Here is a 24,719-nt window from a genome sequence, read left to right as displayed (position 1 = left end):
TGACATGTACCTCTTACCTTTTGTGACCAGTTTACCATAATATTTAAGATACTCCCATGACTTCCTTAATAGAATAAATGGGATACCATAGAGGTCCAGCTCCTTGATGGCCACAGTTGATGTGGTCTCTTTATATACCTCTATCCATCACTCAGATGGAATCAGAGCTTATAAATATTTCCTGAGATCCCAGTCAGTGTCACTACTAGAACACGCCAATATGATATTGGAGATGATGAATTTCTGTCTCCACTATAATGTTTTTCTGTTTAATGAAGACTGCTTCCTGCAAAAACAAGGTACCGCAATGGGCACGCACTTTGTATTAACCTATGCAAATCTCACTATGGGTTGGTGAGAGGTGGAGGATGAGTGGAGTGGTCACAGCATGATGAAAATGGACCAGGCCATCTTTTGGATCGGCTACACTGATCTGTTCATCACATGGGAAGGAAAAAGGAAGAATTTTGAGCAGTTCATCAAATCCCTAAACAATTACCCACAAAACCTAAAATTTTCTTTGAGAGAAGTGACAAAAAAATTAACTACCTTGACATCGGAGTATACATTAAGGATGGGAGGGTCTGCACAAAAATCCATAGAAAATTAATGAGAAACAAGAGTATTCTCCATGCAAATAGCAGACAACCACGTGCTCTGAAATGAAGTGCCCTGTATGCAAAAGTCCTGTGCACTAAAACAAATTGAAAAAGAATGTGAGAGGCAAGCTGAATAAATGTACTGAAGATTTGAGGTGAGGGTATATCCCAGAAAAGTTATTGATGAGGATCAAAGAGAAAAAGAGAGGACCTGCCGGTGGGGACAGAACATCCATGGGGGCTAAATTTAGATGCAGAACTGCATGTACATCTTTAATTTAAAAAAAAAAAAACCTGTCCTGATAAGATGCCTCAGGGATTGGTTGAACTGATTTGTCATTACTAATTATGTGCTATTTTATCTGTGTTTTTCTCTTGGATAATATCTCATCTGTCTCATCAGTACTTTACATTTTTAGAAGGGGAATGAGATTGGCTTTAGGATGGTTGTATCAACAGCTCGCCCCATGATTTTGAATGTTTATCACCTTTTAGGAGCGACCTGGTAGATGTCACAATTTTCTATCTATGAGACATATTAGCACTTTATGAACAGTTTGAAACAAGGTGGATGGGACATGTGCAGGTTTTAAACCCTGTATATAAAATTAGGGGAAAGTAGCACTAAATGCACTTCAAACACACGAATGCACTGTAGGACTGCAAAGCTGGGTTATAGTAGTTGTAATGGTAATCATGATATGTGGTATCATGCACAAGTGGCTTAGATACTGCAACAATACCCAGATTAGATCTTGATGCACATGATTTGAACTCTGTAGTGGGTTCTTGGGAGGACATCAGAACTGTCTGGTCAGGTCTGTATGCATTATTTTGCACAATCTGAAGTAAGCCATGCATGATTTTGCACACTGGTTGGAGCCGAGCAATTGTAACTAGAGCAATTAGAGCAGTCAGAGCTGTTCAGATGAAAGCAGAGCTTAATGTACTTTAAATATGCACTTGGGGTACTGTATGCATTATGTTGAGCCATTGGTTGGGGGTAGGGAGAACACTGCAAGGCAGCAATTGCAATATATATTACTTCTTCCTTAGAAGGCATATGGTTCAGACCTTCCCGAGCATACCATGGTAATAGTATACCGCAGAGGTCTTCAATCTGGGGGTCGCGACCCCCATGGGGGCCACGGAGACATGGGCAGGGGGTCGCACATTTCCCCCAGCCTCACTTCGTCCCATCATTAAAATGCCTCAGCTGAACTTTGATTTACTGAGTCTCCTGTGCTGTGAAATAAAGCCACACAGACAGCTAAAAACGCTTTCGTGCCAGGGTGCCTGCTTTCTGAATGAAGTTGCTCTGCGACTGTAAAGGATGCTTGGGTGCCGGTTCTTGGCATTAAATGATTGAGTCACTCAAAGCTTTATTATGACAAACATTTACTCTTTATGAGTGGTAGTGCAGAGTGAACAACTGTACTGTGAAGTGTGTGATTTTAATTGTAATTTTATTTATATAGCGCTTACTTCACCTGGAGGTGTTGAAGGGACAGCTATTAAATATATCATTACATATGCTCTGATATTAATTAAATCTACATTTTGGAAGCACCGTTTTATCTTAAACCTTTTTGTTGTGGCCTATCTTATACTGTGTGTAATGCAAGTATAAAATATTGCTTACATATTCACAGTGCTTTCTGTCACAGGCTGTGACCTTGTGGCGCTAAAAATACACAAGTTGCTATTTTCCACTGCACTGAACAAGATTTAATTCTGTTGCTCTTCGGATACCCAGAGACCTCTGCAGTGCACTAACTAATAGAGGTTTCATAATGCACTACAGTGCATCTCATTTAAGCTGGCTGTTATTTTACATAAACCTTACAGAATATTTTTAGACTTATTTATGAGAGGCTTGCACTGTCAGAGCATCACTTTTAATGACACTCCGACGACACAAGCCTCTCAATCATACGTATGAGGTGACGCACAGCCACCCTGCGTGGCTTTGAATGGTCTTATAGATATGGAGTTCGTCAAAGCAGTGCAAGCCGCTGCGTTGCCTTACTCTGCGACAAGGAGGCCTTCCATGGTCATTGTATTGGGTGTTCCCACGCAACATCAATGGATTTTGACGCTGCCCCAGATTTACAAAATCACGTAAACTGGAGCAGTGCCAAAACTGTACGCCTCCCCAGAGCAGGCATAATGAGGAGAAATGTTTTAATTTCTCCTCGTTTTTCCTCTTTCCATGTGTGTTGTATTCTGCCGCACACATAGAAAGAGGAAAACGCCTCTCTGGATTGTTTTTGTGCAGGAAGGTGCCCCTTTCTGCACAAAACAATCCTGCCTTCGTTGGTGATAAGCAGCAATTTGTGCACAACACAAGGGGAAAGGACAAAGCACTGTATTTCATAAATACATTCTATTCCTGCCCTTTTATATTGCTGTAGGGCAGTGCCAGAAGACTTGCGCTACTGCCCTATGCCAATTCCTCATATATTTGGACCTTCATTTTTAGCCACACCTTTGACCACACCCCCACACTACTGACCTTTGGTTTGCTAAACACTGTTTAATATTATTTCCTCACCGTAAAAATGATTTGCTGTGGGAATTGGAGACGTTTATGATTGTCAATGATGAGGGGTACCAGGATCTAGAAATTTTAGTCAGAGGTGGTCCTTACACCTAAAACATTTTGAGAGGGGGTCCCGGCATCAAAAAGTTTGAAGACCTCTGGTATAACGGAATACATGTTAGAACGTCTAATGAATTATTGTGTGTTTGTTTTGGCACAGGGGCTTAAGTCATTGTAACAGTATTGGCAGGTAAAGAATGTGATTCTTAGACTTGAAGGAAACCAATGTGGTTTTTAGTCACTCATAAAAGAGGCAGAGGCATTTGTTGTGAGTAATTGTAGTAGGAAATGCATACTTTGCACAATCTTCAAAGTAAAAACAGGTGCACTGGCAAACGTTGGGCCAAGTTGCATAAGAGAATACTGTCCTGTTTGCTCTTACTCCAAACAGCGGGTCGAGCTCCTTGGTATGTTATCATACGGTAGTTTCAATGCATCATTTCACACAACATGATAAGCTCAGTAGTATAAGGAGCTTTTCATTATTGCACACACAGATGTCAAGCGAAGTGAGATTGGTACATTCAACATCTTTTTTGTACAGCTCGTTTTTTGCACAGCATGATTAACACTTCAGGAGAAGGAGGGTGACATTTTGTTACATGTAGATGTCAAGCGCAGCAGGATTGGTGTGGCTTTTTATATGCAGTTGTGACCCTGTGGGAGTAATACTTTCTGCGAGATGTGTATTCTTTGTGGTTCTTATATATTCAAGGGTTGTCCTCTTTAGACGGGGTACCAAATTGTGCTCCTGGATATGAGGGGTATTGGAAACAACAAATGTGATGTATTAACAACGTAATAATGAAGAGGAAATATTCTCTCTCTGCTGTTGATGTTAACATCTGATACTTCATCAGTTGATGTGAAAGTGTGTGCCACTAAAATGCCATTCTTTTATTAATGTCAACAACTGATACCTTATCAGTTCATCTAGTGTGTGCCATTTAAATGCCAACTAAAACTCTGGCCCACGTGATGTAGGATATTACACAATGAGCAATGTTGGCAGACAAGGCGAATCTTAACATCAGATACTTTCTTGCGTTTTAGAACCGTGCCCCTCGTGATGTAGGATATTACACAATGTGTAATAAAGGCGGAAGAGGTGAGACCCAATGCAATGTTGAATGTAGTGACTCAGTTGTTTTTTACTGCACGGAAGTGGGGAAAGGGTTGTCCCTTTAAATGGGCATTCTGCACACTGAGACTATATGACCCTGTTAAAGGCTATGGCCAAAACGCGTTGGTCTTTTTTAATCTTTGCGCCTTTTGAATATTAGTAAATAAGGGGTTGCCAGAATGATGGAGCTGTGCTGCTTAATTCCTTCCCTTGCTGAAGTATACAGGATGTGTGGAGTGGAGTTTGAGGGAGCAGATACTATATATATATAATAAATATGTGTGTGTGTGTATCTATATACACACACACACACACATTTAAAAATATACATATAACCTAATACATTGAAAACATAATTGTTAAAAAGCACTCCAAGTTTTAAAGGGTCATTACTATTTTAAATATTCTCATTTGCATCCTGTGTATGACAATTCTTGCAGTGGTCGGGTTAGCTATTTGACTCTTGCTCACATTGTTGTCTGGGCCCAATGCATTTTCCTGCTATCCCACCACTATTCTCGTCCCACTTCTTCTGGACTCTGGATCTGAGACTAGCTCAAAAAGTTAATTCCGGATGTGAAGGCTTGAGGGCTAATTACCCCCTCCCAAACCCTTTCAAAGGAAGCTAATTATAGAGCAACAACAGGGTTAATGACAAAATATGTTCATGGATGGGCAGCAAACGTTGGTTTGTCTCGCTGTGTGACCCCAATAACTGCGAGTTGTGATCTGCTGGTGGGTTTTGAGTCTATGTTTGGTGGGTCCTGCAGTCCAAGCAATAAATAAATATGCCTTTAAATCCTGCATTTTTCTTGTCACGTGCTCCACTTCAAAGACAGACGTCAAATTTCAGGCTAATGTCTTCTGACAAATTGCTGCTTTGCATATTCCTTCCACTTTGCAGTCAGAGAAACAAAAGGAAAGTGAATTATGGGACAATCTTATAGGGGTACAGAAAGTGTGAAAGGGAAAGCTGTGGGATGATGTTTGTGTGTAACAGACAATAAAATGTAAGTACATGTAAATTAATTCTACACATTCAGCAGTTAAAGCAAAAATGCATCACACTTTTTGGTAATTATGAAATGTGACGGAAACAAAGATTAGAATCATTACAAATCAAGACACTTTGCTTGTTCATGCACAGTTGGTAAATATTCACTGAAATCCGGTTTCCACATATTATCGTTTGTGTGCAATGTAGTATTATCAATAGAACTGTATGTCTGCATATATTTAGTGACAATGTCAATGTAAAATGCGTTTGTAAATGGCAGTGCAGTACCAAAGGATGGTTTAGTTACATTAAAAAAATTAATCACCCACCTCATGTCAACTAAACAAGGTGAGTCTCGAAAGACTGTCATTCTAAAAAGTGGGCTGTGGTTCTAAAATGTTTGGCCTATATTACGGTGACAATTCCCCAAATAAGTTAACCCAGGAAGTGGTTCCATTATAAGAATGAGTGTGTATTTCTATCAGAGCTAGTTACGAGTTATTGTAGAGGGTATCAGTCTTTATTACATTTCAGACATTAAAAACCAATATAATAAAACCGCTATGTTTGTTGTGCTAGCAAGATTATGCTAACAAAGCCGGGTTGCAGACATACTGCAGATTATTTTATTAGAGCGCCTGCATTCTTCAACCCAGCAAAATGATGACTCCTTTGCCCAGAGAGAGTAAACACCCCCCTTTTATTAATGCTGTATTTATTGCATTCCTGACAGGGTGCTAACAGGTTTGGAAAAGGTGTAATATTAGCAGGCATGATTGTTATTCAAGCTAAGCAGCTTTTCAATTGCCCAATGGATCACTGTACTACATCACAATGTTGCAGAGAGCCTGCCTGTCGAGCAGGAAGGATAATGTTGAAGAGGCAGTGAAGAATAATGTTACTTGTTCTTCACACTGAGCACCTCATCAACGAAAGGTTTTGATGGTAAATTCATTTTTATGGCATTGCTGCCAGTAGGGGGTACTGTTAGGAGCTGCAGCTTATCACCATGCTGGACCATCATTCTTCCGCACACAGATTCTCTCTAATATTTATATATAAATAAAAGAGTGGCAGGCCTTTAACAGGTTAAAAATGGTTCGAAATCATCATAAAATCATCCACTTCATAGCAAGCAAAATCGTGGAAAACATATTCTGCACACAAACATAGGTTTCCATAATTTAACAACAAAATAACAGTTTTCAAACTGCGAAATCAATTGTGACGTCTTCTATGGAAGAATCATTTCCGTTCAATCTTTTATCCATATATCGCTTTGGACTAGTGTTTCCGGATATTACCTCTTCCTTAAAACCACAGTCCGAATAGGGGCATCAGAGTGGCTTTGTGGCCTAGAGGTTAAATGGCCATAGCAAGCACTGTTTGTCGGTTACAGGACCACCAGGCCAGAGATGCTTACCGAATTTGTGCACTTTTCACGTGCTTCCCTCTTCTCTCCATGGGGGCACGAAGTATCACACTACTGGGCATGTCATGTCATGCTGGGTGGTCTAATGTTGGAAAAGGACACCAAAGTGTTAATGTAACCTACCAGCATTCAACTGAGACAGAAAGCAGTAGTCTCATGGTGAGCTGACCCTTTGTGATTTCACACTGTGCTTCAAGCCTTCCTGCTTTTAACATGTGCACCTATGATGCCTGAGTGCAGCAAACTGTGTGGGCAGCAGTAGCTAATTGTTAGAAATAGGGTCTCTAGTTGAAGAACACTGACTCCTGGTGTGATAAAAGTAAGGCCCTGAAAGGGGGGGTACCTGTTCCTCAGTGTGTGGTTGCTATCAAGGGTGAATCCAAGTGACTTGGCATTCATTGAAAGTTGGAGTTCTGTCTGGATTCATATCACTAAGCCAAGTCTGTACTATTTCTTGTTGTTCTTCACACATAGCAGGAACTCTATCATGTTGGGGTTGAACTTCAGGTTGGTACTGGGCATCCAGGTGTGGATGAGGTGCAGGTGCAAGTATTTGATGCTTTGGATACACAGAGTGGAGGAGACGTTCAAGTAGAACTGTATAAGAGCACATAGGTGCGTTTTGATGCTGTTTTCTGTGCGGGGAGGCGTAAGTAGGCTACCTGAAGAGGCTGCAGCTGACAGAGGACGACATGGAACTCCGGGGTACTGTGCAGTGGTTAGGTATGTTTTGCAAGGTAGAGACACCCATGTTAATGAACTGGTGTCAGATGCATAGTCCTCCACCAGAAAATATGTAAAATACAGATTTAATATGTAGAGACACATTTCCCAGAGACAGCTGCATTTTAAAAATGGAATCTAAACACATGATCATAGCTCATCAGTAGGTCGATATTATGGTACACGATAAAGAACTATTCATAGAGGTCACCAAAATTAGAGGAATCAAGGGACGCGATAACACAAACAATGGTATTAATAGGTTTTACCACCACTTTCAGAGTGTGATATAAGAAAAGTAAACAAACATGATAAAAATAAAAAACAATAATGAGGATTTACTACCATGAAATACTTGGATTACGACTGCCAAAAATAGAATAAGACAAAAAGAAGCAATAAGAATAGAGTAAGACAAATTGAAACACCATAGCCTTTCCTTAATGTTTACTAAACACACACGGCACGTAGTAGTAAAACAAAAATCATAGCCTTAACGCTTGCAAAACAGTTTTGCCAATTCTGAGAATAGTGCACTAGGAGCTGATAACCAGTGCAAGGCTATCTTTTGCAGACCTCTGTACATATGAAACAAATGTTATAAGAACTTGAGTTTTAGTGGAACCAGGTTGCTCACAGAGGAATAAGACTTACTGATAATCATGGGGTTACTTACTAGCACTTAGCAGAAATCTTCACTACTTCCAAGGTCATCTTACTTGTCCCATTGCTTGTTGCATGAGGGAAGTGTTCTTGCACGACAGGCATTTGTTCAGTATTTCATTTCTTTCTATTTAAACTAAAACCTTCCTTACTCGCCCTTCCCATTAATGTGCCTAAAGCCCCAAAGACTTCCTATGATCCCAAATTCCTTCCAAGTGGTCAAACGGCCATAAAATCAGGAAAAATGTATCTTAAGGAATGGGATGAGGAAGATGGCACCGGGATCAATGAAGATTACCTGTAAATTATCCCATTGTTACGTTTTGTTGTCACTTTCTCATTTCCTTCCTTACTCTTTGAGGAATTACCCATGGAAAAAACAAAACTATGTTGACCATAAGGCATCCCAATAAAATATTACATCTAAGTCAAGCTTGCAGCAGACTCAAAATGTATTTTTATTCATACATATTAGTGCAACAAATTTGAAGTCATGAAAAGAGCTAGAATTTCGGAATTAAAATCTCACTCATTCCCCGGGATTAGCTGTAATCTGGAAAGCAAAATAAAGGTAGAAGGAGCTGGCTAGGAAGCTGTCCACCACGGATGTCCCTTGGCACTCTTCCCAATAAGTAGCCAACCTTCTAGTGGATTTGCCCTGCACAACTGATAGTGTGAGAGAACCTTCTGAGGAGTAAACTACTGATGCAGCTGACCTCATCCAATTATTAAGGGAAGAAAACAAGGTTTCAACTACTTTCTTGCTATAAAAACAATCTACTAACAAAAAAGTACATTGTCGAAAATCTGCTCTTCTCTTGCCATAAACTGTCAAAGCTTGGCAGAGATCTAGAGTGTGCAGAGCCTGCACGTTTGGAGACAATGAATCCATAAAACAAAGAAAAAAGACAATTTTCCTGAACACAATTCTGATTAGATAGAACTTTTGGTAATAATGTCAGGTCCAACTTGAGTACCACCCTATCCAGAAAAATGTTATGGGATGGTGGAAAACAAAGAGAGTAATATGGTTCTGTCAAACGTATGACAGAAGTGATGGCTGTCAAAAAGAAGAGTTTAAGACTAAAGCATTTCAGGGGAACTTCCTCCAAAAGTACAAAGTGGAAAACTGAAGAACATGGCGAGGCAGAGGAATATGCCAAGCACGATCACAGGGTTTCAAAACAGGGCTTAGTAACAACTATTCCCTAAAAAGGCATTGAATATAGGTGCAAAATCCTTCAAAGATTCCCAGGGCTTACTAAAGGCTTTTATAGCAACACACTGAACTTTTACGATACTAACTACGAAACCATTGTCAAAAGCTTGTAAAAGAATGTCAAAAACAAAGATTTTATCACCATCCCAAGAACAAACCTTCTTAGTTGATATGAGTTTTGAACACTGGAACAATGGTGCTCATGTGCCTTCAGAGTAGACTGTCTGTGAGACTTCTGTACTCGTACGGCCCGAGGACTAAAGAAGCCCAAACATAAACCTAAGCTCTCAAGAGCTAAAGCTTCAACCAGAGCCTCCTGAGAGAGGAGTTTCGAAGGACAGGTCTTCTCACAGGAGAGGGAAATATCAGTAAGACAAACTCTGGTCCCAATGACATCTGCCTGAGAAAAGGAAACAAAATAGTCTTGCCCAAAAGGGGCAATGAAAATGACACAAACTTTCAATTGCTGAATCCAAAGTAATGCCACTGGACTCAGAGATATTGAATAGAAGATATACAAGAGACCTCTTGGCCACTGACAGGAAAGATGGTCTACTGGCCAGGAATCTGGTTCCTTTAATGCAGAGCAAAACAGGGAAAGTAAAGCATTGCACTAGGAAGCAAAGAGGTCCAGTAAAGGGCAGTCACAATGCATACATTAATTCAAGACAATCTCGTCAGGCAAACAACAAACAAAACATGAGAGAAGAGAGAAAGACTCTGTTCATGGTATAAACATAACACATGTCGTGAAATCTTAAATGAGTGGCTGAAAGAGACTTGACTTGTTTTTCTGACCAATGACCAGTATTGTAAATTGGCCAAATCAACTCCCTGGACGTTGTCCCACGTGGATGAATAATACAGGCCTTGATTGTAACATTGTTCAATTGAACAAGCACTGCTGAATGCACCACTAGATATGCCAATACATAAAGAGTTTGGAAAACCGCTGGCAACTCACTCAAATTTGAAGACCAGGTTGCTTCCCACTGTGCCCTGTGCCCCTGAACTATCAGAGTCCCACAAATAGTCCCTCATCTACTGTTACATCTGTCGCAACGGGGACTGAAAACGGAGGACATATCGGAATGCCCAGAGAAAGGCAATAAGGAGTTAACTAGCAAAAACTGATATGGGATCCATGAGACTGTCCTGAAGAGCAGAAGACGAGGACATAATGAAGGAAAATTCCCAAGTGAATTAGTGGCACTAAGAGAAGGGCTGTCAGCACACCCTCTTGCATATGCAACCACCAGATGGCTGTGCCTCCCGTATGAGATCATCTTTACAAGGTGAGGATTTACCTTGTTGGTTGTGTTGACAGGAAGAAAAGTCAAATCCAGAACTGTTGGAAACCTGACACCAATATAATGTAGATCTTGTGATGTTACAAAATATGATTTGACCCAATTCAAAAAGAAACCATTCTCCATTAAAAGACTGCATACTAGAGTCATGGTCCTTGGCACCAGCTCTTTGGTCATCACACAAACCAGTCAATCGTCCATATATGGATGTACCATAAAGGTGTCACATTTAGTTTCACTGGCACCTCAAAGTTGTTGCACAAATTGCAAGATGCGTATTCTGAACAAAAAAAAGAGTTAGTTTTTATTCACATCCCGGTTCTTTGCTTCTAAAGACAAGAACACCAGTTACCCTAATGTAACTTATCAATGAAGTTGTTGAACTTTAAGACTTGACTTAGCACGTCGCACTCTCGTGCACGCGCACACACACAAAATACATTATAAGTATGTAAAAGCAGGAAACCCATAGTGTGTACCTTAAAAGTGGTCTTCAGGAATGTTGACCCACGTCTTCGGAACATCGAATCTCAACTATACAGGTCCTTAAGCTTTCATCACTAACGACAAAACAACGTTGTAGAGTCACGGCTTTCACATAACTAGCCCTGTGCCATCTTACTGAATTGTTCACAACATTTTCATTCACGTCCTGTGGCAAGTACACTCTATCCACCTTCAACTCCGGGAAGAGCTGTGAACCGTGCTCTTTCTCATAGCCCTGGAGAACTACAAATCACGAAGCAGAAAATCAGTCTTGAACTTAAAGCCGAAAAAGTGCTATGTCCCTTCCATTCCCTTATTACACGTTATATACGCCCTTCTAAATTACTGTGTCTCAAGTGCTCGGAGAAATCACCAGCAAACCAACCAATAAATACATACAGCTCAACTGGAAAGCGCTAAGTTAGACTAATGTGCCAATGATGCTCATGTGTGAGCAACACGAATGGTGTTAATTACACCTTTGCTTCTATTGTGGTGCTTCGGCGTCTGTACCAGCGGAGCAATATGCCCATCCAGATGTCACATCGCTTTAGAAAACTGAACCTAGACCGAGTGCGACAGACCTGAAAGGTGGGCGGAGATGGCTTCCGGGGGTTGGAATACGTGATCGGCCAGGCCTTCCACACAAAACTTCAGGCTTATCAATAAGGTGAGGTGAAGCTTGCAGTGTTGGCCTGCTGTGGCCTCCAGCAGTCTATTCATTTTTTTATGGCAGGAAATAGAAAAGTACAAGCTCTCTCGAAATACTCGTCTAATCCCTCTCAAATCTCTCAAAGGCAACACTAGATCCTTTAGAGCATCCAAGTTGTTTCAAATTGTATTACACAACGGCAAAATTCAACACTACCTGGTTTTAAAACTGTGCTGAGAACATTTGTTTTCTCATACATCCTTTCAGATTCAAACTCATACAATGTTTGTTGCAGAAAATCAAGCGATAACGCTTTTGAAAAATCATCAGAAATAACTTTTTCACGATTCAATTAAAATAATGGTACCTGACTAAAAAAAAAAAAATTGTAACTGTGAATGTAAAATTAGGATAGTATTCAGAAAGTTGTCATCGGTGGAGTTTTACCTCCAGCACAACTACTGACAGTCTGCAAGATGTGTAGAATTGTCTGCAGTTATGGCAGGTGAGGCTTGGAAGTAGGCAAATGGTGTCGGCACCCACAAAAAAACACTTATGGCTTTCCACGAACAGTTCCAGTGCTTTCCCAACCTTTTATATGCGTGATTTTATACCCGGATGACACAAATGTAAGTGTTGATTCAAATATTAAAAAGGGGCCCATTTTTTGCAGTCTCAGCTGTCTGTTGCAGAGAACACTGCATAAACTACTACATAAAGCGTGCCTTGGATCAGTCCCTTGAAAATATGTTTTTCTTCTCTATCGCATTTCCCTGCTCTTTAATGATGGTTTCCCTGCCCAGCTTTCTGTTTTAACCACTCCAGGAGCACTTCCTCTCTACCCTTGCTTTTGATTGGCTGGTTCGTAACTTTCTACTGAAGACTTCATCATTTTGTTTATTTTTTTGTGTTTTCACTTTTAATTTAACACTCCATGAGTGTGCATGTGCTGCTTCTCACTCTCTGGTCATAGAGTACACTTGCAGTCTTTTTCGTGTTCTCCAACCCTCTCAACTCTCCACCTTCCCATCCCTATCTCTTGCTCTTTCCTCCAGCTGTGTTTCTTTTTTTTTCTGTTTCAAGCATGCATGAGTCTTTTCCCTCACTTGCCAAACTCCTCCTCTCTCTACTTTCTCCCCCACTCAGTCATATTGTTTTCCCTATATCAGAAATCAAAATCTGCTAGGGCTTGGTATTAGGCTCTTTGTCCTTCTTTCACTTCTCTCTCCATCTTGCTCCTCCCTCCATGTCTTTTGCTCACCTCCACTGCCCCTCTTGGATATGCCATTGCAGATATTAGTAAAATTGCTACAGCACCGAGAAAGCCAACAGTGATACCTGGCCAGCTTCAAAATATAGAAAAAAAAGTTTTCCATACTTTCAAAATAGCTGTTACGTTGCATCAACGAGCAACATGATGGCCGTCTTTAAAGTATAGAATTCACATTTCATGCACTTTCAAGATCCCCACAACATTGAGTGAGGTCACATTGCATCATGCCACTTGGCGGTAATCCTGAATGTAAGAAAACATTATTTTTTATATTTTCAAGATAGTGGCTGAGTTGTGTCATTACAAGTGGTGGGAGTCTTGATAGTATAACATACAGACTTTCAAAATGGCTGGTCGCCACTACTGACTTTGCCAGCATAGGTGCATTTTTAATGCATCTCGCAAGGCAGAGCAAACAGCGGTGGTCATGGAGCATTGGTAGTGTGGAAAATGATTTTCCTTGTGAGCACAAAAAAATCTGAAATTCTACAACTACCCTTCCAGTTTACCTGTGGGTTTGGATAGGGCACTAAAAACATCTTTGTTAGTTTCTACTTAACTTAGCCAGGAAATAGTAATGGATGCCTAAAATGTATGTGTGTAAATCCATGCTTTGGGTATTTACGACTGTTTTGGGTGACTTTAAGGTGTCGGTATGTACTTAATTATGTTTATTTTATCACGTTGCCACACAACCTAACAACCCATCATCAAAACTCTACAATGGGTTTCATGAAAAAAGAAGGTCAAGCAACCACAGATGAACATGATTAGGGTGAGATTTTAAACTCAATGCAAGAGTGTCACATAAAGATGAGTATTAAAAAATGGGACGATCCTGCATGGAATGTACTAAGAACACCTTTGAAATAAAAATATTCAGCTCAAAAGCAGGTAAAAAGAGTTAAATCAAATAAATCTCAGTTGAAAGAATTAAAACACTTTAGTAGAACAATAACAATAACTCATAAATAACTCATCAGCATAGCAGTAAATCACTAAAGGTCACTCCCATGCTATCAAAGTTGTTACTGATACTCCACCATACTTTAATCTAATAAAGACTACATGGAGAAAAAGATAAGTCAACTCTGTAAGGATTTATAGTCCGTCACCTTCAGTTTGCCAACAGTAATTTACAGTAGGCACATTAGTGATCATTTCATCAATTTTATGGTTTTGAGGTTCAGCATGGAATGAAAGTATATCAAGGTGTGCCGTGGACCTCCAAACAAGTAAAGAAATGGTATCTGACGAGACAAGTGCACTATATTTTATAGCCATGAAAGACAATACTTACCAGACTATGTGGAAATGAATCATCAATGGCCAATTTTGAAAGGAGAACATGTTGAAATGTTTTATATGCTTGCTTTTTAACTCAGGCGGAAGCCTGTTACAAGCTGTAACATTTTATTTAAAAAGCTGAATTCTTTGTTAAGGAGTTGATCATTCATTGCAAATACATATTTATCAACCCGGAGATATCCACTATTTTCAAAAATACTCAGTGCTTTAAGTGGGCTTGGTCCTGTAGGGATACAGACTCAGCAGTAATTAAAATGAACTTTGTAACATGTCCTTGTTCACGCCCTCAAGTTTACTGGCAAAAAGACTGATCTATTTCTCAGCAATGACTGCAGATGTGTGAGAAAACTGAGCTGACTGCAGAAGCCCCCTAACTTTTTGCCCCCACTTTTCACTTTTTACTGGTGTTGTTCTGAATCTGATGGTGCACTGGGCATTGCTAAACAGTCCCAGGGCCTGTGCTCTGATTAAAATTATTATGCAAATTAGGCTAATTAATTGGCTTTGTCAACCTACCTATAAGTCCCTAGTATATGGTAGGGCATGTAGGTTTTGGGGCCCCAGCATGTGCCCAGTGTCATTGTAAAAGCAGGCCAGCCTTGCTGGCTGCTTTTAACTTCAAGTTAACCCCAAATTGAACTCTGGAATTAAAAGTACTTCCAAAGTCTTAAATTACCTTATTTTTACATATATTTCACCCATAAGGTGTGCCCTAGGTGCCCCAAGGGCTGGGTGCAGTGTAACTATAAGCAGAGGCCTTATAAAATATGTTTCATAAGCCCTGGTGAGAGAAAAATAGCTACATTTATTTTCCCCATTGTAGTGAACGGGATCCATAGGCTAAAATGGGGAGACTTTATTTTAATTAATAAAGTCTCAAAATAAGCCAGATATTTCACGTTTGGTATGAACATTATTGTTATAATAAATCCAACAACTTGCCATTGTTGAATTTAACATAACAGTTCAGGGAAAGGGTTTTAGAACTCTACCTGAAAGTTGCCAACTTCAGCTTTGTAGTCCCCTTCTCTGATTGGCCAACTGCCTTGATGAGGTGTGAAGTGGCACGGGTTAAGGACAAAGGAAGTGCTTGAGGGAGGAGATCTGCCTCAGCAGATGGTGAAACAGGATGGGGGAAAGCAGCCAAACTGGACTTCAAAGGAGGGAAGGACATTTGGAGCAGCTTAGGAGCTCCCCCAATTCCTGCAAACCCAGACAACCAAGTGCCCCCTTGATTAGATTAGGAGAGGGCAGGAAAGGGGTGTGTTAAGGAATTTTAGCCACACCAGTGGGTGGTCTCAGCTAGACCGAACCTCCAAAATTGAATTTCTGCCATTTTGTATTTTAAAGGAATGTTGCTCCCTGGGATAGATTTTTGCCACACTTCCCAGGAAGTGGTCATCCAAGAGGAAGGTGGCCTGCTTGTGATTTGAAAGTTCCCTCCCCTGCTTTCCACCCCAGGAGAAAGGATACATATGGCAGAGCTGCACCCACACCTCAGATCCCTGCTGGAAGAAGATACTGGAGAAGGAGGACTGCTCTGTTGGACCCCTGGCCTGCACCTGGACACTGCACTCACAAGGACTGCACCAGCTGCACACTTTGGGCTTTCACAAGAAAATGAATTTGCCGTGCTTCTGCAACTCCAGGAGTGGACTCCCTTTAAGCTACAGGTACAAAGGAGCTGTCCAGAGTACCCTGTACAAAGTCCTGCAAGAAGAGCCCAACAGATCAGCATCCAGTGGCCATTTGAGGATTCTGACCAAGTGCATTCTGGGAATTGCAGTCCCAACTCCCAAGGAGCAAGTCAGAGCTTCTGAAACCTTGGATAAAGTTGTGGGCACTTCAAAGACCCAAAACGGACCACTGGAAGAAGATCCAGAAGTTTGGAGACATTTGGAGCAACAGTTGTAAACAGCTCCATAAGCTGAAGAGGTGAATTGTGGGAGTTGTAGCCCTGGACCCCAAGAGGCAAATCAGAGCCACTAAACCCTTGGCTGGTGCTGTGAACCTCTTTCCTGTATCAAGAAACACTTTGAAAGTAAGTGTAACAGTGTTACATCATGGGTGGCCTGAACTGTGGACTTTGTCTCTGTCCAGTGTGACCTTTTCTAACCCTTTAAGCGCTATTTGCTTCTAAGCGCTAGAATTACTTTTAATCTTTAAGAAATCATATCTCCAGTTCCCTACATTGAATTTTTGTCATTATAGTGTCATTTTAAAGATCGCAATATAATCTATTTTTATAAAGTGGAGTAGGATTTTTATTGTGTTTTACTTACTTACAGTTTTGTGATTTTTAAATGCTTTACACATCTGTCTCCTAAATTAAGCCTAACTGCTCACTGCCAAGCTACCGGGGGTAGAGCTGGGATTTTTTTTTTTTTACCTAACTAGACATGGTGGGAGTTAGTGGCCTATTATTAAGTGTAGGTACTTACCTGCCCTTACCAATAATCCACTTTCCAACAAGAAACCTTTAGGTAATCCATGTCAACAATGCTATCCTGATTTACATTTTACATGTTTTACTTCATCTTGCATTCCCTCTGACTCTTTGCTTTCTTTAGTTTTTTTTACAAGATGATGTTTCTGTAGTTCACCACGTAATACATGACTCTTGTATAGTGCAAACTTTGAAGTGAGTTGCCACCATGTGTCTGAGTGAGTTCAGGTTGTGGGTGGGAACTTATGATGGCAAACGATTCTCTAGGAGTGATGCAGACTCAATGCACATTCAGTTCTTGCATTCTCTGCACAGTGCACAGAGCAATAATCACATATGTGCTAATGGTAATTTTTGGGCAATATGAGATATGCAAATGGGGGATTTCAGAGAGATGTGAAAAGGAATAAGTGTCTAACAAAGTGATAGGCTGAAGGAGAAAGTTGTGTGAAGGAGAGATTAGCAGTGTTTGAAATACTCTGGAGGCCACTAACCTTTCAACAGACCTTAGTAATGTTTAATTAATTGGCTCATTTTTTCATGATTGAAATATCTTAATATCTTCAATACTAATTAATCAAAATCCTTGTTGTTATTAATTTATCTAATACACCTAACAAACATTGGCAAGGCCAGGAGCTCTAGCGTGTTTAGATATATGTGTTTGTTCTTGTGTGAGAGGCAGATACATACTGGTCAGAGGGCACGTTGCGTGAAGCATAAGATTTTAGCTTACCTGTTTAAGTCATGCCCTTTAATATATGGGCCATACCTCTCTGAAAGGATTCTTAGTTATGTTACTAAGGTTACACCCCTTTGACAGATCCCTCAGCTTTTTCATTCCACTTAAAGCACTGAATATATTCACAGTGCACCTCTATTACACCTGCCGAACCCGTATTCACTCAAAATGACCAATATTCCCAAAATAGTTAATATGGGTTTTTGTCCATTGGTGTGCTCATACAATGCTTCTCTACATGTAGTTCAATAAATCAGAGCAAATTTGCAACTTTATTCAAGTGATAACTAAATGATAAGTAACTGTTCCAATTAAATTAATAAGACACAAAGTATAAAAACGTTTAAAATATCACTAAACAGACATCATCACTAGATGGTTCGCCTCAGCACAGCAGTCAAATATTAACTCAAATATGTCGACTCCTCTGAAGATTACCTTTCACTGGTGGCAGAATGTCCTCCATTTAATAGATCAGGTTCTGTTAAATTGAGTGCTGTCAAGTAAGTGGCCCCAAATCTTTACATACATGTTACGATGTGTTCCAGAGATTATATAGCTGTGTTCCCCGCATCACTTAGCAAATAGAACACCAGTGATACGAGGTAAAAGTGAGATTTCCGCCACCCATTATTGGATGTCAGCTCTCGCTTCATTCCCACTGCCAAAGCATCCATTGTTTGGGTACAATAAGTGAGCTAACTGTCCAGCTGTCCCATTGCCTGGCCATGCATGTAACAGTCTGGGCAACTGTATAGAGTAAGTTTTCTCAGAATATTCTGTCGGTTCTCCCGCAGCGGATACATTAAGTTCATCATTACTTATTGAGAGAACACTGGCTGTTGCTTACACACCATTCTGCATCAACTATTTTCAAGGAGCCTTTGCAAATGTGCAAATAAGATTGTGGCAATCCTATGTTGAAGATACAGACACAGCGATGTGTGCTGAGGCAAACATATTTCTGAATTTGTTTATCCCTTATTTTGCCTTGTCCGATTTTAATAATGTATAGTAATAATGTGATTCAATTTCGTTATTGCAAAAATGTCTTTTAACTTTATTGATCCCCATAGCAGTGTTAGGTGACACACGGCAAATAGTGTTTTTTTTCTCAGATCACTAATTTTCTTTTTTAGATATCAAGTTTTAAAAGTAATAATAAAATATATAGACGTGAAGCAAAAATGTACAAATCAAAGTAGAAAGTTTAACCAATAGGATGTCTACTAATGTATTCCCACACCTGTACCAGGGGTACTGCCACTGGCTGGGGTACTTCTATTTTGCAGCCCAAAAACTGGATTTGTTGAAGATATCGTGACACGACACATATTCGTTTGTTTTTTCTGAAACTAACTTTCCTGCCCGGCTTTATTTCCATATAAACCTGTATAAGTGTAAACAAGGTAGCCGCAAAGCAATAAAAACACATTGAAACATACATTCTAATGCCTGTAATCATCCACAGGCTCTTGCAAACTCAAATTAGGTTTCCCCAACTTCAAATATTTGTATGTTCCTAATCCAGTTCAGACTCCGTTAGTAAGCTACAACCCTAAAATACTATGGGGGTCATTCCGACCCGCCCGCCGCCCGCCGCCCGCCGCCCGGAGACCGCCAAAAGACCGCACTGCGGTCAAATGACCGCGGCGGTCATTCTGACTTTCCCGCTGGGCGGGCGGGCGACCGCCAAAAGGCCGCCCGCCCAGCGGGAAAGACCCAGCAACGATGAAGCCGGCTCCGAATGGAGCCGGCGGAGTTGCTGGGGTGCGACGGGTGCAGTGGCACCCGTCGCGATTTTCAGTGTCTGCTTTGCAGACACTGAAATTCATTATGGGGCCCTGTTAGGGGGCCCCTGCACTGCCCATGCCACTGGCATGGGCAGTGCAGGGGCCCCCAGGGGCCCCACGACACCCGTTCCCGCCATCCTGTTCCTGGCGGTAAAAACCGCCAGGAACGGGATGGCGGGAAGGGGGTCGGAATCCCCATGGCGGCGCTGCAAGCAGCGCCGCCATGGAGGATTCCCTGGGCCAGGGATAAACCGGCGGGAAACCGCCGGTTCCCCTTTTCTGACCGCGGCTTTACCGCCGCAGTCAGAATGGCCCAGGAAGCACCGCCAGCCTGTTGGCGGTGCTTCCGCGGTCGTTGGCCCTGGCGGTTCAAGACCGCCAGGGTCAGAATGACCCCCTATATTTTCAATTAATAAAGAATACTTCAAAATGGAAAACATATATGCACCATATATTTACGTTCATGAACATTCTGAGAAGAATTAGAATCTAAAATGTGTGTTGGTAAAAAGGTCATGACTGCAAACCTGCCATCGGATTAATAGAGAACAAAGTTTGACACATACTATTTTATCATCGATGCTCAGATACATCTCATCATAACTGTGGTGCAATTAGGCTGCAGCTATGGGCATAAAAATATACAACAAAATGAACGGTGTGTAGGCAATGAGGAGAAGAAGCTGTTACAATCTTTTCAAGCCACTGTATTGACGTCACTTTCAAATAGCTAAGTCACACTTTTGTCCCAGTTTTAAAATATTTAGGCATATATAAACATACAGTACGCCATTCATTTCCTGATTAGGGCAGTCAACAGAAAAATAATAGTTTGACTATGTTGAGTGCAGTAGTCAAAAGGAAAATATTAACAATAATCTTCTCCATTGTAATATTAGGGTTCTATCAAAAAGAAAAATTAGACGAAATCATGGTAAAAATGAAGCAAGTTGGTCTCTGGGATGATGAAGCGTATCTATTAACTGGCACTATGGGACATAGTGTGGTACCCATCACGAGGCGCGAGAAGCTGTCATATTGATGTAGTGCAGCTCACAGCCCATTAATGCCATGTGCAGATGCAACATCCCAGATCAGAAATGATTGCAAACATATTTTCTGTTGCCCGCTGTTGTGAACTCATTTGATATGCATAAAAAGAATTTACCTTTTATTCAGCTGATGCTACTGATGCCACAGTCTTCTTCCTTTTATTGTGCTAAAAAGTGAGAGAGAGAATCTCACGTTAACTTTGGACAGTTAAAAAGAATCACATAAATTTGTCATCTTCGCAACGGTAATAATAGTTGCATGGATGAATACTTTTCAGGGGCGTTCGACAGAATTAATAACAGTTTTACAAATGGGTTCAACAGTCTGCTTCTTCTTTCAGAAACAATCCTATGAAATTAAGAACATATCCTTTGTGAAAATGTTACATCAGCGATGGCAAGGTCACATTTACAGGGAATTCTGGGCCATGCAGAACAGAGGCAATTGCAGAGGTGCTGGCAGTGTGGCACCCTCTCTTTGATGGAGAGAAGAGAGGGCAGCTTTCTGAGGGAGATGGATGGAATACACAGATGGTGGGTGGAGGTTGTCATGAAGCAAACGTTGAATTTGTTAGCACGGGTGAAAGATGGATATTTTGAAGGTGGTGTGGGAGTGTTGTAGATTGCCAATTATTGTGCTTGTATTATTTATTGGAATGGAATGGAATGGAAAAGAGTGTTTTCAAAGTTGGTTTAAGATGGGGAAGGACACCTGGTATAATCCTTGTATTTGGAGAATGGAGGGTGCTAACAAAGGTCGCTGGATGTGTTGCAAGATGTAAGCTATATTCTATTTGAAGAGGAGGAAGACATTGAGTATGGTTGGCGTGACATTCCCAAAAAAATGCATTCTTGATTTGGTAGTTGGGTCTGGAGTCCCTGATTTGGGTCTTCTATGCCTGTCTTGTTTTTCCTGTCATCCTGATTTCACAAAGAGGTTTAAAATAGTTATTTTTTGGATCAGGAACTTAAATATATAGTGACCAGCATACCAAAAAAGTAGCTTAGAAGTAATCCTCAAATTGAAGTTTCCTACTTTTTAGAATTAACAAAGTGGCAGTATTAGGTTTGTAACACTGCACGAGTCTCAGGTTTACACACATAATACTGGCAATTAAACAGCACAATGGTGATGGGATGAATGCTTGTAAATTGTCTAACCACTAACATCCCTCATGGTAGCAAATCAAACCATCATTTTCCACCCACTATGCCACTCTAGACAGAGGGCCTGATAAAGACTTTGCCTAACAAAGTAAAGACAGACAGGGTGGCAAACGATTTTACATTTCAACCGTTTTTTTACTCTGCACACCAACTTTAGAGATATCTGTCGGCCACCCAGACATCTCTGCATTGGAAGGAACTGCCACCATGGTAGTTCCTGTCAATGTAGGAAAAGTTTGACAGACAGTTCGGTCAAAGATGACAGCTGGCCATCAAACTTTTCTCAAAGTTTGGGACTGATAAACATTTTTTGACCACCCACACCATAGGGGTTGTGTCCCATGTTTTACTGTCCCTCGCAGTCAGGATATATCGGGCAGTGACGGATGGGTCTGTCGCCTCCATAATAAATAAGAGGCCTAATATTTGCATTACTTTTCTTCACAAAAAAAAGAACAAAATATTTTATTAGCTTCACCATTTTATTATATGGAATCACCATATTTAATATTCATTTGTACATCGTTGCAGATTCAGAACATATCAAATGTTAACCCAAGTAAATTGGAAATGGAGATGATATAACCCTATATTTTTTTACTCCTAATTCCCCAGTTAAATATGTTAACAGAACAATAAAAAAGCAACTGTCATTTATTGGACACATGCTCCACACATAATTTTCCCATAATTATTAAAAAATCATGGCATCGGTCAATTTTCACCACTACTCTTATCAATGGAGGGTATTATTGTTCTTCCAAAAGCAGGGCTTAATTTGAGCGAGTGGTTCCCGGTGCTCCACACCGCCACCTGGTTGTCAAAACCAGAACTGATGACAGTCTGCCACACTGTGGCACTGTTTGTCTGATTTAGTGATGAGCACAACTGGTATTTAATAATTCAGCAGACATTTAAAATGACTAATACCTCCTGTCCCCTCCATTCTTAAGCTCTGTGTGGTCTAGAATAGTCTGAATTGTAACACTTGTAGAAGTGTAATGGTTAGAAATTGCACTCGTACTGTCATTTGCAACACTGGCAGGGGCAATGGGCGATGCAAGCTGCAGTGGCCCTCAGATGAGGGCCCTGGCACTTATTTACTTATTTATTTATTTATTTATTTATAGTTTACCCATTAGGCACTGCAAAAAGGCACAGTGGTATCACAATCAATATATGTCACAATATATATATATATAAAATACATTGCCATACGAACTCGGTTTTCTGCCAACTGAGCAAGAATAAACTTGGTAGGTAAGTGCATCACTTTACTAAGGACAACTGACTTGTCCAAACAAATTTCAGAACAAAAGCGTCTCATATGGAAGCACAAAGCAAATAAGAATCTAGCAGTCACTGACACAGCTAGAACTACAGAATAGGATTTGAACGCACTTGTTGATAAAACAAAAGCAGATACGTTTTCAAATGTTACTGGAGTTAAAAAAAAAAAGCCCCCCCCCTCACCAATCATCGTACAACTTTATAGTCAATTTACAAATATTCTTCAATATTCAGCATTCAAGAAGATGCCAGAATTTGAAAATAATGTAAAAAACATCCATTCCTTTCTTCCAAGTACCATATTCTCTCAACTGCATTTCTATATTTGCTTATCCTCTTCAGCAACAAAGATGGTTAATACAAAGCATGTTCAAGGAAAGCTCCAAAAAATGAAAGCATTGCTCCATTTCACCACAATAAGGTTGGTGTTTGCAGTGATCGACCACATTTTCTACAATACAATCCCTTGTTTTACTGTATTATTGCAAGGGGTTTATCGATACAGCAGTTCTTCATTTTAAGAATGTATTAAGTACAACCATCATTAAAACAACTTGATGGGAAATCTCAAGAAATATACTTTTAGCTCAAGCAAAGCAACAAAAGTTCTTAGCAAGTCGATCAATTTATCTTGTTCAATCTGTCAATGAAAGATCATGCACTTCCCAGATTTGCTTTATTTCTATGAAGAGGTATGGGAAGGCTTAATAAGTACATCTAACGTGGCCATTGAGTTTCCAAAGTTAACTAAAAGAGCTGGGCTGAGTGGGGTCTAGGTGTTGATAGCACTATTATCTGAAAATTGAAAATAGAATACTGACTCTGTTTCCATCATGATATGCAGCCACATTTTTTAATGTCCTCATGCTCTTAAACGTCTATTCAGTTTATAAGTCGCAAAATCCACGTCAAAACTCCACTATCGGTCACCAACATTTTAGACACTACTCTGTGATGATTGATGATCTATGACTGAAAGCAAGAGTAATGGGTCAGATATTTTTGTTTTACCTCTAATTCATTTTGCGCTGTGAAAGTATTTCTTGAGACTCTCTGTGACATTTCATGTATTATTTTTATTATACAATATTAATATTGTCAGATAAAACTTAAAAAAAGACTTAGGGCCTGATACACCTGAAGTCTAACTTTAGACCTGAAGTTCAACTTTACCCCTGAAGTCTAAGTTAGACCTCATGTCTAACCTTAGACCTAAAGTCTAAACTTAGACCTTAGACTTAGACTTCAGGTCTAACTTAAACCTGATGTCAAAGTTTCGATCTGAAGTCTAACTTTAGGTCTGAAGTCTAACTAAGAACTGAAGTCTAACTTTAGACCTGAAGTTTAAGTTTAGAATTTAGGTCTTAACTTAGAGTTTGGGTCTAACTTGGACTTCAGGTCTAAAGTTAGAATTCAGATCTAACTCAGACTACAGATCTAAACTTAGACGTCAGGTCTAAGTTTACATTTGTGAATCAGGCCCTTAAGTTGTTGGTTCTATCTAACAAACTCTTTGACCAATTTCCCTTTTCACTCTAGGACAGAAGACATGCATATCTGCACCAAAGCTCTATCCCGAAGGCAGGTTAGGTATCACATGTAAAACCCATTTTTAAAGCAGGGTTACGGGTGAAGAAAAAGAGTATACAACTTAAGACTGATCACAGGCTTCATTTAACCTGCACACACTCATCTTTTTTCAACCACTCTGTATCCATTGTACAAATCCCAAATAAAACCTCTTGGGGTATATTGTCATTCTGTGCTACACGATGTTATGTTAGTAGGTGTGATTTAGAGTTGTGCAGTGCTATTCTGCTTTTTGCTATGGCCTATTATGTT

General features: G+C 40.3%; 1 protein-coding gene across 1 annotated transcript in view; it reads right to left on the bottom strand.

Annotated features, from left to right (window-relative positions):
* The window catches only part of RALYL (RALY RNA binding protein like), a 1,738,931-nt gene that overhangs the window by 1,370,737 nt on the left and 343,475 nt on the right, over positions 1 to 24,719 (bottom strand). The window contains exon 2 of the mRNA XM_069220422.1: positions 20,537 to 20,587. The gene's annotated coding sequence lies outside the window, so the exon portion shown is untranslated. The remainder of the gene's footprint in view (positions 1 to 20,536; positions 20,588 to 24,719) is intronic.

This window comes from Pleurodeles waltl, chromosome 2_2 (assembly GCF_031143425.1).
Source record: "Pleurodeles waltl isolate 20211129_DDA chromosome 2_2, aPleWal1.hap1.20221129, whole genome shotgun sequence".
Taxonomy (NCBI): domain Eukaryota; kingdom Metazoa; phylum Chordata; class Amphibia; order Caudata; family Salamandridae; genus Pleurodeles; species Pleurodeles waltl.
The sequence above is the reverse complement of the archived record's forward strand: the minus strand, read 5'-3'. Positions and strand labels throughout refer to the sequence as shown.